This window comes from Pocillopora damicornis, chromosome 11 (assembly GCF_964200805.1).
Source record: "Pocillopora damicornis chromosome 11, jaPocDami1.2, whole genome shotgun sequence".
NCBI classification, from domain to species: domain Eukaryota; kingdom Metazoa; phylum Cnidaria; class Anthozoa; order Scleractinia; family Pocilloporidae; genus Pocillopora; species Pocillopora damicornis.
Window position 1 is genome coordinate 21,047,259 of NC_142680.1, and position 11,416 is coordinate 21,058,674.

Sequence of the window (11,416 nt, forward strand, 5' to 3'; positions counted from 1 at the left end):
ATGACAAAAACAATACATTTCTATTGAGAAAACAGATTTGTTTTACAATAGTATGGGGCTGTACGGAAACTTTACCAGGTGAACTAAGGTAGGAGTTCCGTTGGGAGGGACTTTTCCATCTTCCACATGAAAAATTCGCTTGTCATCGAAACCAGTCGGGATCCAGTCATTCTTTGTTCTTTCCGTGAAGTGGACGATGATAAGTCGTTCCTTGACAAGTTCTTTGTTTCCTGTCAACTCATCGTGAATAAATTTTCCATCAAACGTAATAAATTCACCTTGCCTTTCTTGTTGTCTGCCTTGAATGAGGGACGAAGCTTGTCGTGATCCGATCAACAAGACGCAGTCACAGTGGCGTAGTTCTTGTTTGAAATCTAGATCCTCTGCTAAGATGTTGGTGATATTTCTCATGTCTGCTATTTTCCGCAACCTACCCTGTAAATAATCCATCAGTCGCTCGGCGCTGGTGCTGTCGCTCTCAGTGTTCAAGAACAAAGCGTATTTCATCCTCGACTTGAAATTGTTTGAGATTATAGACAGGTCGAAGGAACAACGATAATCTGGATAGCTCAAAGTAACTCAATAAAGTCAACAACGTCAAATATTTCAGGTAGAGAATGAAGGTCTCGCTGAGGTCTATATGCTTGTAAGGAAGATTTTGGGGTATATGTTCCATACAAAATGTGTGAAAATTAGATAAAAATTCGTCGTCACCTACGTGATTGATAGTAATCATTGGTGTTATTCATTTGGCTCCGGCCAACTGCAAGAAAACGATAATGGCACCTAATCACACAACATTCCAAACGCTGTTCAAGGTTGGAGGGTGACTAAACACGAAGGAAGAGTAGAATGTTTCAACTTGGCACAATATCTTAAGCAACGACTGAACATTCATTAGAGCCTTAGCGATATAACTCAAGATAGCTGCATTAATTTTAGTTGTTTAATTGTTTCGTTCATTACTTCACTACCCTGTTCTGAGCAGTTAGTCTGTAGGGAATGAAGATCGAAAAAAAGCGAAGCGAGACAGAGACAAGGAGGGTTAACTAAGAGGGCAAAGGACTTCTACGAAGCCTGATCACCTCGCTCGCTCATACGTTAGTCTTTATTGATTGAGAACTTAACAGAGGGTATCCAGGCATGATGTTGTTGCTTTCTTTTTTTTCTGTTTAAATTCTTGGTAGTGGAAACGGAATTATGTTGAGTATAGAGCGTTCCATCTCTGTAAACTACACAGTAATTCACATTAGGGTAAATTTTTCTCACCAGAGCCCAAAGAGCCTTATGCCTACTAAACAATCCCCTTACCCTTTACTGTTAGAGAGAAGCTGGGAACGAGGTGCCCTTGGCCAAAAGACCGAGCACGACAAAAACCCACCATACAATGACCTGTAGGTGAAACTCACCGCATGTGAAAGGAAATTGGTGTCTGAGTGTAATTTCTCTCACTTTACTTCTTAATTGTAAAAGATCCCTGCGTGATTGAGGTTGATTGATCGTTCAGGATGAGCAGGAGAAGGAGTCATCAAAGAGCACTGAAACAGATAAACAAAATCCTCAATCTGGAATTGATTATCAGCAGCAAAATGTCTTTGAAGATGATCTGGACGCAGAGTACTGGATTAAAGTAAGTAAAAAGCGTTTCGATAGATTATGATTCACAATTTTCTGTCGTTAGTATGTTTTAAGATGTCGATGACCGATAAGTACAAATGGTTTAATTCGTGTAAAGGAAAAATTAGTCAACGATAAGTACATTTCAGATGCTTTCCAAATCTAATTGTTGACAATAGACTACAGATTTACCCCCACAACAATTGCCGGGTTTCGTTGATAAACTCCCCTCTAGTATGTTTAGTATTTCCTCCTGTAAAAAATAGAGGTGATATCACAGAAAAGTGAAATGAAAAAATTAACAAAATGCACCATTACAAATATAAAATGATTCGCGTAAGAAAAATTTATGAGGAGGTTGATTGCAGGATATTTTTCACATGAAGAATCAGAGTCGGTGACCAGTTTGCAGATATTTCTGTCTTGAAGGTTCTCAGGCATTCATATTCCAGGTTGCAGTTTGATACGGCACCATAGCAAATTTTACTTCAGTGACATTTGCTGAAGCAACGCTAGACTGACCAAAGATTCAAGGTACTGCTATATGTCTTCACAGATGAAAAGCTTTTCTGTGACTTACTCAGAAGAGTTGTTTTCAAATGCTATGAAAATTAGCTTGAATTAGCTTGCAAGTATATATAGCTTTCATTTATGTCCTTGATGATGACATAAATATGGTCTGACAGCATTTAAAGCAATTCACGACCACTCTAGTAACTCTGGCAGTTATAGGTAATTGATCTTTCTGCAGTTGACATTCACAAGTCACTTCTGTGACCAGAGTCACACTATCAGGACAGCCAGTTTTCCACATTATTTTGATCAGCACTCACCAACCAATGACTTAATAGTGGAAAAATTGTGTCATAGATTGCACAACAGTAATTGGATACTTATGTGATCAGGAGCCAGTTACACAACAGATAGATTAAGAACAACCCATCATGGTTGAGACTTAATTTTAGTAAGGATTATTATTATTATTTTTGTTATTATTACTAGTATTATCAATTATTCAAGAGCACGTGTTGGATATGAAATGATAGATAGCCTTGTGGAGTAACTTTTAGTTATTATTATTATCATCATCATCATCATCATCATCATCATTATTATTGTTTATATCATTTCTATAAGGTACATCAAAAACAAACTGAAGGTTTGTCATGGAACAGAGCTATCGATGAGGTTCATGTTGCAAGACTTATCAAGACATACAAAGATAATGGTGAGCTGAACAGTGAAGACCCAGCACTATTGATGTTAAAACAGTGGCCAGCATCTAGACACTATAAAAACTGTCCAGATACACTTCCAAGCCTTGCACAAATGGTATGAAAATTAAGTTATTGGTATACCAGTCTTATGCTTTTAGTGAAAGTTTTACAATGTAAAATGAATATTTCATGACATGAAAAATGAATCTGAACAAGAATTGGTTCACTATAGAGCAACCATTTTGAATTATTGGCTTCTGTGTGATGTGCTATTTCTTAATTAAGTTACATCACAACAAATGAGTGTATTTAAGTTTGCAATCTCATGTATTATTAATAGGTTAATCAAATTAATTTTTACCTGGGTTTCTACAGATTTGATTTATGCTTCCTTGTTCTGAATAGAATCTTCTGAGGGAGAATAGACTGAGTACACAACTGAATAAAAAGATAATTAATTGCATTTCATGACTGGTAAAATTACATCTGCATGGGTATTGAAAGTGCTGCATGGGCTTGAAAGTGTTTTGCTAAAAATTTGCAGCCCTTCTTGGGTGAAATTATCATTAAATTAACCTAATCTGCAATCCATTGTAGAAGATGTTCTGAACTATTAAATTTCAAAAATTTAAAGTCACTGACAATAGATCCACACTCAATAAAAAACAATTGTCATGTCAATATTTGTTTCTGCAGATAAATCGTTTGTTGGAGATTCTGTTAGAAAGTGAACTTAACTCAGACAGTAGATACAAAATGCTCAGGGATGAAGAGGATAAAACAAAGAGGACATTGCTTCACTATGCTGCAGAACTGGGCTTTTTACAAGTCACTCAAACTCTTGTGAAAAAATGTCCCTTGTTGTTAGCTGTGAAAACCAAAGGCCAGCTAGAGCCTGTGAAAAAAAGAGCTGCATCACCAGTTGAGTTAGCAATAGAAGCAGAGAAAGATGAGGTGGCAGCTTATTTGATTAGAATGATGTGGCATGATCGGTTAGTAAAAACATTATCTCAGCAAAATTAAGCCAAGGTTTTTCCCTTTCCAAGCAATCTTATGCATATGAATATGGGTTGAGACTATATTCTCTATGGTACTGACCATGGAAGTGAGTGCAGTTTATATGTCTTACGGCCAATTATATTTTCTTGATCTGACTTAGCAGTTTGATAATGATTCCATTTTCTTTGGGTTTGAAACTCCTTTCTTTGTAAATGGGATTTACAAGTAAGATTTAATTAAGTTATGCTTAGTATACAAATTAAATCCATGGCTTTCCACATTCAAATAAGAAATTTAGCAGATGATGTAGTAAGCTAAAACTTATTGGGAATTCAAGTACTGACAAATGACAAAAAGTGACGATAAGTACTAAAAGTAACTGCTGAGTGCCATAAGTGTATTAGTGCACACAATTTTAATTTTGTCCATCCTTTTTTATTCAAACATTTTCCATTTCCACTGTCATTTATAGGGTTCAAAGTTTATTTTCTTGGAGACCAGATCATAAGATGACAAATCCAAAACCATCTTTCTTCAGTTTTCAGTCTATTATTGAGAATTCCAAAATGAAGGTGAGAATGATATTTATTTATAAAATGAATGCATAAATTTCTTTAGAAAAGTGAAATATATGTAAAACTAAATGCAATAGGATCATAAGAATGCAGAACACTTTCAAATTAAGAAATAAATGTTTTATTTTAGTTAATAGCAGTTTAATAACAGTTTTTAAGATTAAGACAAACAAAAAAGGTGAATTTGTGCATGTTTTCATACAATTTTTTATGTGTTTCGTTTTGGTGTGTTTGTTTACAGAAAACAGTAGTGGCTGTATCAGACCAGATGATGAATCCTCACTGGCCACACCTTCCAACACGCAAGGAAATATACAATAACAAAGAAGAGAAAGATGCCATTGAAGGAGTCTGGAGAACAATAACTGATGATCCTGTAGATTATCACTTTTATTATCATGTCTTAGACGGTGATGAGGCTGGAAGGCCTCCAAAACTTGTGGTCTTGGAGGATCAGCAGATAATCAATGGATTTTTTAACTTGAGAGACAAGTCCTGATTACATGTAATTGCCAAATGCAATAATAAGGTAAAGAGTGGTATATCTATACAGTTATTCAACAAGCATGCTGTGGATATAAGATGATAGATGGCTGATGGGGCCCGCAGGGCAGAGTTGGTTACAATTATCTTGTATCCAACAAGTGCAAGTAGAATAATTGTTTTATTAAAAATTCCCTGAGACTGCAAAGATAAATCTCCCCAAATCTTAAAATTTTGTAGCTCTGTCTTACCCATACACTTACCATATTTGTAGAGTGTGGTATAATGGCTCATAACCTGCGATGGCTAGGCCAATGAAAACTTCTGAATTGCATTATCCAATGATCCAGTCTGTAATAAGTCGAAATATCAATTGTGATGTAGGGGTCGTTGTGTTAACTGTTTGATAACTTAAACCCACTGTAATTGAAGAGAGGCCTGTGACTAAGTCAAGCCATTTTATTGTCATGAAATTAGCACTCATTGTTGATATCAGTTTGGTTTTACACATTTTTTTCATATTGTCATTTTCAGGAGGCCTTGCAACATCCTGTGGTAAGAATGTTGATTAAAACCAAATGGAAAACTTATGGACACTGGTTTCTCAGGTAAAGTTGTTAAATGTTTTCACAACACCTCCACTATATATTTTTCAACAATGGTGTTATGTATAGGGGGAAAATTTTAAAGGCATATTACAACCTTTCCCCTAATCCTGCAAGAACTTTATGATACTTGATGCAATATGTCAATTAATTGCCTCTGGCTCATTTACTTTATAATTGTTATAGTTTTATGATTACAGTTCTAGGAAACTTACCTAGAACTGTATATTATTATTTACTTTACTGATATATTCCCACAGCCTTCAAGCAACACTTTATGTGGTTTTTTTGCTGTGTTTGTCATATTCTCTACTGTATGCCTCAGCTAAAGAGGACCCCACCCTGTATTGGGGTGCTGGTGACTCACTGCAAGGATTGTGTGAAATTTTCACCCTCCTCATGGTTGTCTCATACATATTTGAAGAAATCAATCAAATGATCAGGTGAGTGAGATTGGTGAAGGTAAAAAAGTGTGTGACGCGAGACTGATCTCCCTCAGAAGCAGAATGTACTATGAATTTTGGTGATGAGTAGAATGGCTAATTTCAAGGAGTGTAATTTTTTTTTTATCATGTTATACCTCCTGAGATCCGAAACCTCTCAGTTCTTAACCTCAGTTTGTTAAACTATAGCCTGAAACAGTTCCCTTGTTAAATGGTCACTTGTGCTCAGGCCCCAACTAACTAAGTTAAAGTTAAATGCTAACAATTAACTTACATCAGGGCTCTCTAGGGTTAAATTAGATGTTTTAGTCGAGGAACTTGACCATGTAGATATCTTTTGAATAAAATTGTTGTAAAGTTCTCAGTGCCGTTTTCTCTTTTGTTCCGTCTTCCATCTCTAAGGCGAAACATTTCTAAACAGATCATAGCCCCCTCCTCCCTCAACCCCACATACACACATGTATAGAAAATGGTAATTTGCCTCGGGTTGTTTCAAACCTTTGCTTTGTCTCATGTCTTGTAGAGAGAGGCAGTCATATATCACAGAGTGGATGACCTTGTTTGACTGGTTAGGGCTGCTGTTGATCCTGTGTATAATACCCTTACGATGCACTGGTAGCAAAGCTCAGTGGCTGGTGGCATCTTTGGCTTTCCTGTTCAATTTCCTTAGGATATTTAAGTTCTCTTGCGTGACGAGGTAAACGACAACTATAGCTGCATTTGTAGTGCACTCTCTTGCATTTAATTTGAATAGGGCAGAAGAAAAATTGAATTAAATCAGTAAATGAATGAGTGAGATAATGAGTGGATGAGTATGTAGATTAAAAAAAGATTTATCGACACAGTTAGATTTACGGCGGCCATCACGAGTTTTCGTGCGCGGTCAGCTCTTTGGAAGTCTGGAACCAATTACTTTAATTTACAACTGGCAGGAGCCCCTTTACCCGGAGTAGGGAAGATGGAAGCTCCGAGTAAGGGGCTCCCGACTACTAGTAAATAATTTGTCGACACGAGAATAAAAACGAAAGTATTTCTGTCAAATTCCTCTGAATTCCGCTCTCATTTTTAGATATTTCTTTTGTAATATGTGAAGTTGTTAAACATTTGAATTGCACAAAAATGTCAAGTATTACCTGACATTTTGAGAGGAATTTAGTACATGCGATTGGAGGCTAATTATCGAGAGGAGCATGCCTGTTAGACCCTTTTGAAAATATCATGACACGCTAACATAAATTTCCTCTTTATGGCGATCGTTATACCCCGTAATTTTTCCTTGAACAATCAAGATCGGCATTAGTGGTGGTTGTTTATCAATGTTAATTTTTTTTACAAAATTGATGTTATTCATGGATTTCATCCTACTAAACCCTTACCTTTCCAGGACAACAGGATTATACGCACATACTTTGGCTAAGATTATTCTTCACGACGTCACAAGATCCATGGCAGTTTTTATTGTGATCTTTTTCTCCTTCTGTGGTGCCTTGACTTTATCGCTCTGTTACTCCAATGAAAACCAGCAGTTTAGGTGGGTCTTGATTTTTCGGCATAGTGTACCTATCACACATATTTATTGAGTCACCGCACGATAACATAACTATTTTGGTTACTTAAAATTTGTTTCAGAACACTTGGGTGATGTCTTTGAACTGGAAAAAAAATCTCTGTACGTGCAGGCCTTTCGCTCCTTATCGAAAGTGGAAACGGTTTGCCCGCGGTATATTAACCTAAGTTCAAGCCAAACCTAACCTTAAACTTGCCTGTGTGTTGCAAATAGCACAAGCCGGTTTTGTTTATCTGTAGCTAAAGTGTATAACTTTCAGGAGTACCAAAGGAGGGCGGAATAATGAAACTAAGGTTAATTTTTTCTTCATTAGTGATCTAGGCAATGTTTTGCTGAGCGGTTTAAGTGCACTGTCTGAACAGCGACCAATTGCAAAAGAATACTCAGAATTTAAGTAAGTGGGACCACCATCTGCATTTCTTCTCGCAACATTCAAGACAAAGGTTTCCTGTTGAAGTACTTTCTTCGATACGAATATCTTCAGATTTTTTGCTCTTTTGATAGCTTTTCTATCTCAAGTATAATAACCTGCTTTATCAATTGCAGCTGGCTCTCAATTCTGTTTATGATGTCTTACATGGGAACATGTACAGTGACTGTGATTCTCCTCAACATCCTCGTTGCACAGATGAGCACGACCTACACACAGGCCAGGAAAGTCGCTCGTCTGGAATATGATGTGGATCGTATTTTACAGCTGACGCGCATGGAGAGATTTCCTTTTCTGGTAAGTAAGGTTTTTTTGCTGATGAAATTGCAACGTTACATTATTTTATTAATATAACGCTGCAATGATTAACGCTAAATAGCAGCGTGCATATGTACTACGTGTGAATGTGAACATGAGGGAGAAAACGATCCGGTTGAGAAGGGAGGAGATTATGAATACTTGCATTCCCCTGCAATAGAGAAATTATCTAAACGATTTCCGAAATATCTTTGCGTCTTTTGTTTTTCGCAGAATTTGCGCGTGAGATTTTACAAAGAGGGAGACTGGATCAGCGAAATGAAACTCGCACAAGGTCTGGAAAGAAATATGTAACTAATAATGCCAGCACCTTCTTTACTCTATGTTGCGATCTTAGGAAACTAGAATTTCTTTTCTAATTGTGTTTCTTATTTCCATTTTTATATGGGAAGCTGAAAGAAATCTCCCATTAAGTTGATTTTCAAAAGCAAAAGGAAAACACAATTTGCAATATCGTGCCTCAGCAGCTATCAGGTTCTTTATATTCTTCAATTTGATCGTGGTTTGTTTGTAGAGCTTCTTGAATTCAATCGCAGCCCTTGGGAGTCGGTGGAAAAGAAACTTACAGCGATCCGGTAATAATCATTCCTTTATCGTATCTTTCCTGCTCTCAGCCTTATTCATGAACTGGTTCTCTCATTAATGAATTTGAATTCGAAAAAAGTCCTTATGCTCAACCTTTTCTGTTTCAGCAGTCATGTTTCACATCATTTGTTTTATTTTTTTGTACAGAGATATGATGAGGAAGATGGTGAAACAGATGAGGCCTGGAATCGTATGAATGAAGTAATGTCTGCCAATGTGACTGCGGTGGGAATATTTCCCCAGTCTTTTTTTTTATTTTTTTATGTACCGATTTCTTTAGTCACTTAACTCGTAATTTTCATACAGCCACGTTGACGCCTTACGATTGGTAGAAGGCTCTGAGCCAATCCGATCTAAAAGCAAACCGCAGTTTAAAATGGGTTGAAGCCGTTCGATTGGTTGTAAATCAAGGCTACGTAAACAACAAACAGAAATCACCACAGAGCTTTAAACAGTTTAAACAGTTTAAAAAAGCTTCATTTTGTAAGCGACACTTTTGACAATAAACTTAGGTGTGATTAACTTCACATGTGTACGAAACATAAGAGGTTACCTTTGAGTAAGTTAATTAAAAGAAAGTACTTGATTTTGCCGGCTTTGTTTTTTGTAACCAAAGTAGTCCTCCTACAGAAATATTTACGAGATGCGAGGGTTAATTACAAGATATTTACTGTGTAAAGAGTTCTTTAATATATATATTTTTTTTACCACGGATACTATTATTCAAGTGTAGCATACATTTAACAGAATAAAATCAAACAGGACGATAGCAAGTTGAACTACTACGGGAAAGACCTCTTAATGCGATAAGTTGATGAGAATTCATTGAATGCTTCTCTTTCTCGCCACGAGCTAATTAATTGACCACTCAACCTCTACATTATATTATTATCATAATAACGATAAGGACAAATGAAAATAGCATAGAGAATGAAAAATAACTCAGTAAAAAACAACCAAATTGCTTTAGAAGCTGTTACATTTATATACTTCGCGGCCGTCCTTGGAGATGTCACGCAACGTACCTTAATAAAGCCTCTTTTGGGTGGAGTGTTGCGTGACATTTCAAGAAATTGTTGAGAAGGACTCGTGATTAAAGGAATACCTGAGTGCATTAGTCACGATTGGTTTCAGTTGGGAATCTGATTAAGTTGGTCGAGATGATGGCGTGACGTTTGTTTACCAATCAAATGGCAAGCTTTTGCAAAAGCAACGAACTCTGACGCTACATTAGACTTTTTAACATTCAAGAAGAAAATTATTCTGTTCAGTTTTCCAGCCATGTTTGTTTTTCTAGGGATATGCTGAGAAAGATGGTTTAAAAAGATGAGGCCTGCACAAGATTAAAACGATTAAAACTGATGTCTACGAACATTACGTTGATAGCTAGGAAGATATTCCTTGCCGCTTTATTCGGCCACTGTCATCAGTTGTGGTTTTTATGAGACGATGTTGGACGTTAACTTTGAAGGGGAAAGGCAGAGTGATGGTCATGAATTTAGTCAGATTGCTAACAAGTTGCAATCAGGGCTTTTATGTTAAAAACGAAATAAATAAGAGCAAACTGTGCTACCGAAAACCAAAGGAAAAAAGTGAAAACGGGTGGGATCAACGAAGGCAGACGATCAAATTAAAAAAAAGATAGCGTTAACACATCAGAAAACAACGGAGCCGAATAACACAGCTCGATTCAGCAGGAAAATGCAAAAGATGACGAATTAAAGTTAAGTCGTGGTATAAAAGTAATAAAACTGAATACCAGAGCCCGCTTTCCAAGTTATCTTGCAATTGCTTCCACGTGGATTTCTCAATCAGTAGCTTCTCTTCTGTAGTTCTTTGTATGTACAACCAGGCGTGCGCTCCGAATCCTCAGAAAATCACAACATTTCTCTAGCTTGGTAAAGGTCTCAGTAAGCCGCCGTAGGAAATATTTCATGACTATGTCACTAAACTATAGTCTTCTCCATAACATATTTAAGCAATTAATACGTTTTTCTCTTTTTTTTGCTATGGACAAGTTTCAGACGGTAACATTTAATTTTTTTCACATCTTTATAAATCAAGCGGTACTTTTGTAATCATAAATTGATTGCAAACATATAAAGTTGATAAATAAATTTCTCAATTTTATGTCTTATCTATTCATACTTATATTATTATCGAAAATCTAACGTGTAATCCGTAGTTTGATTGAAGATCCGTTGGCTTTCCGTTCCCTCCTATGAAACAGATAACACAAATCGTAGAATTTATTATAACAATTACGTAATGTGGAACTCGAAAAGCACACTAGAGCGCGTTTCGACTGAAACTCTTTCTGATTGTATGTTATATGGCAATTATTTTAAATACTGTGGCAAAACTGTTTAACAGCACAGAAATTGTAATGTACGGTTCAATGAGCTGGAAATTGAGGTTCTTGCGAAACTACTTTCAGCTTTTTCGTAAATAGCAGAACGGCAAATTTTCTACATCATGAAGGAATCTCCGAGCAATATTTTCCTTATGGAGTACTCAAGTTGGTACAACAATGGACTTGCCACAATTTTTTCGCCCTGCAGATTAAAGATTCTCTTT

At 36.4% G+C, this 11,416-nt stretch overlaps 1 protein-coding gene and 1 pseudogene across 2 annotated transcripts in view; one reads left to right on the forward strand and one right to left on the reverse strand.

Annotated features, from left to right (window-relative positions):
- The window catches only part of LOC149038167 (uncharacterized), a 92,634-nt gene that overhangs the window by 40,629 nt on the left and 40,589 nt on the right, over positions 1-11,416 (reverse strand). The window lies entirely within an intron of this gene.
- LOC149038170 (uncharacterized) lies at positions 780-8,620 on the forward strand (annotated as a pseudogene). The gene is made up of 13 exons (XR_016181363.1): positions 780-818; positions 1,508-1,630; positions 2,755-2,949; positions 3,531-3,826; positions 4,306-4,405; positions 4,650-4,937; positions 5,426-5,499; positions 5,757-5,939; positions 6,463-6,636; positions 7,324-7,470; positions 7,820-7,900; positions 8,053-8,233; positions 8,468-8,620. The product of XR_016181363.1 is annotated as an uncharacterized LOC149038170 (transcript).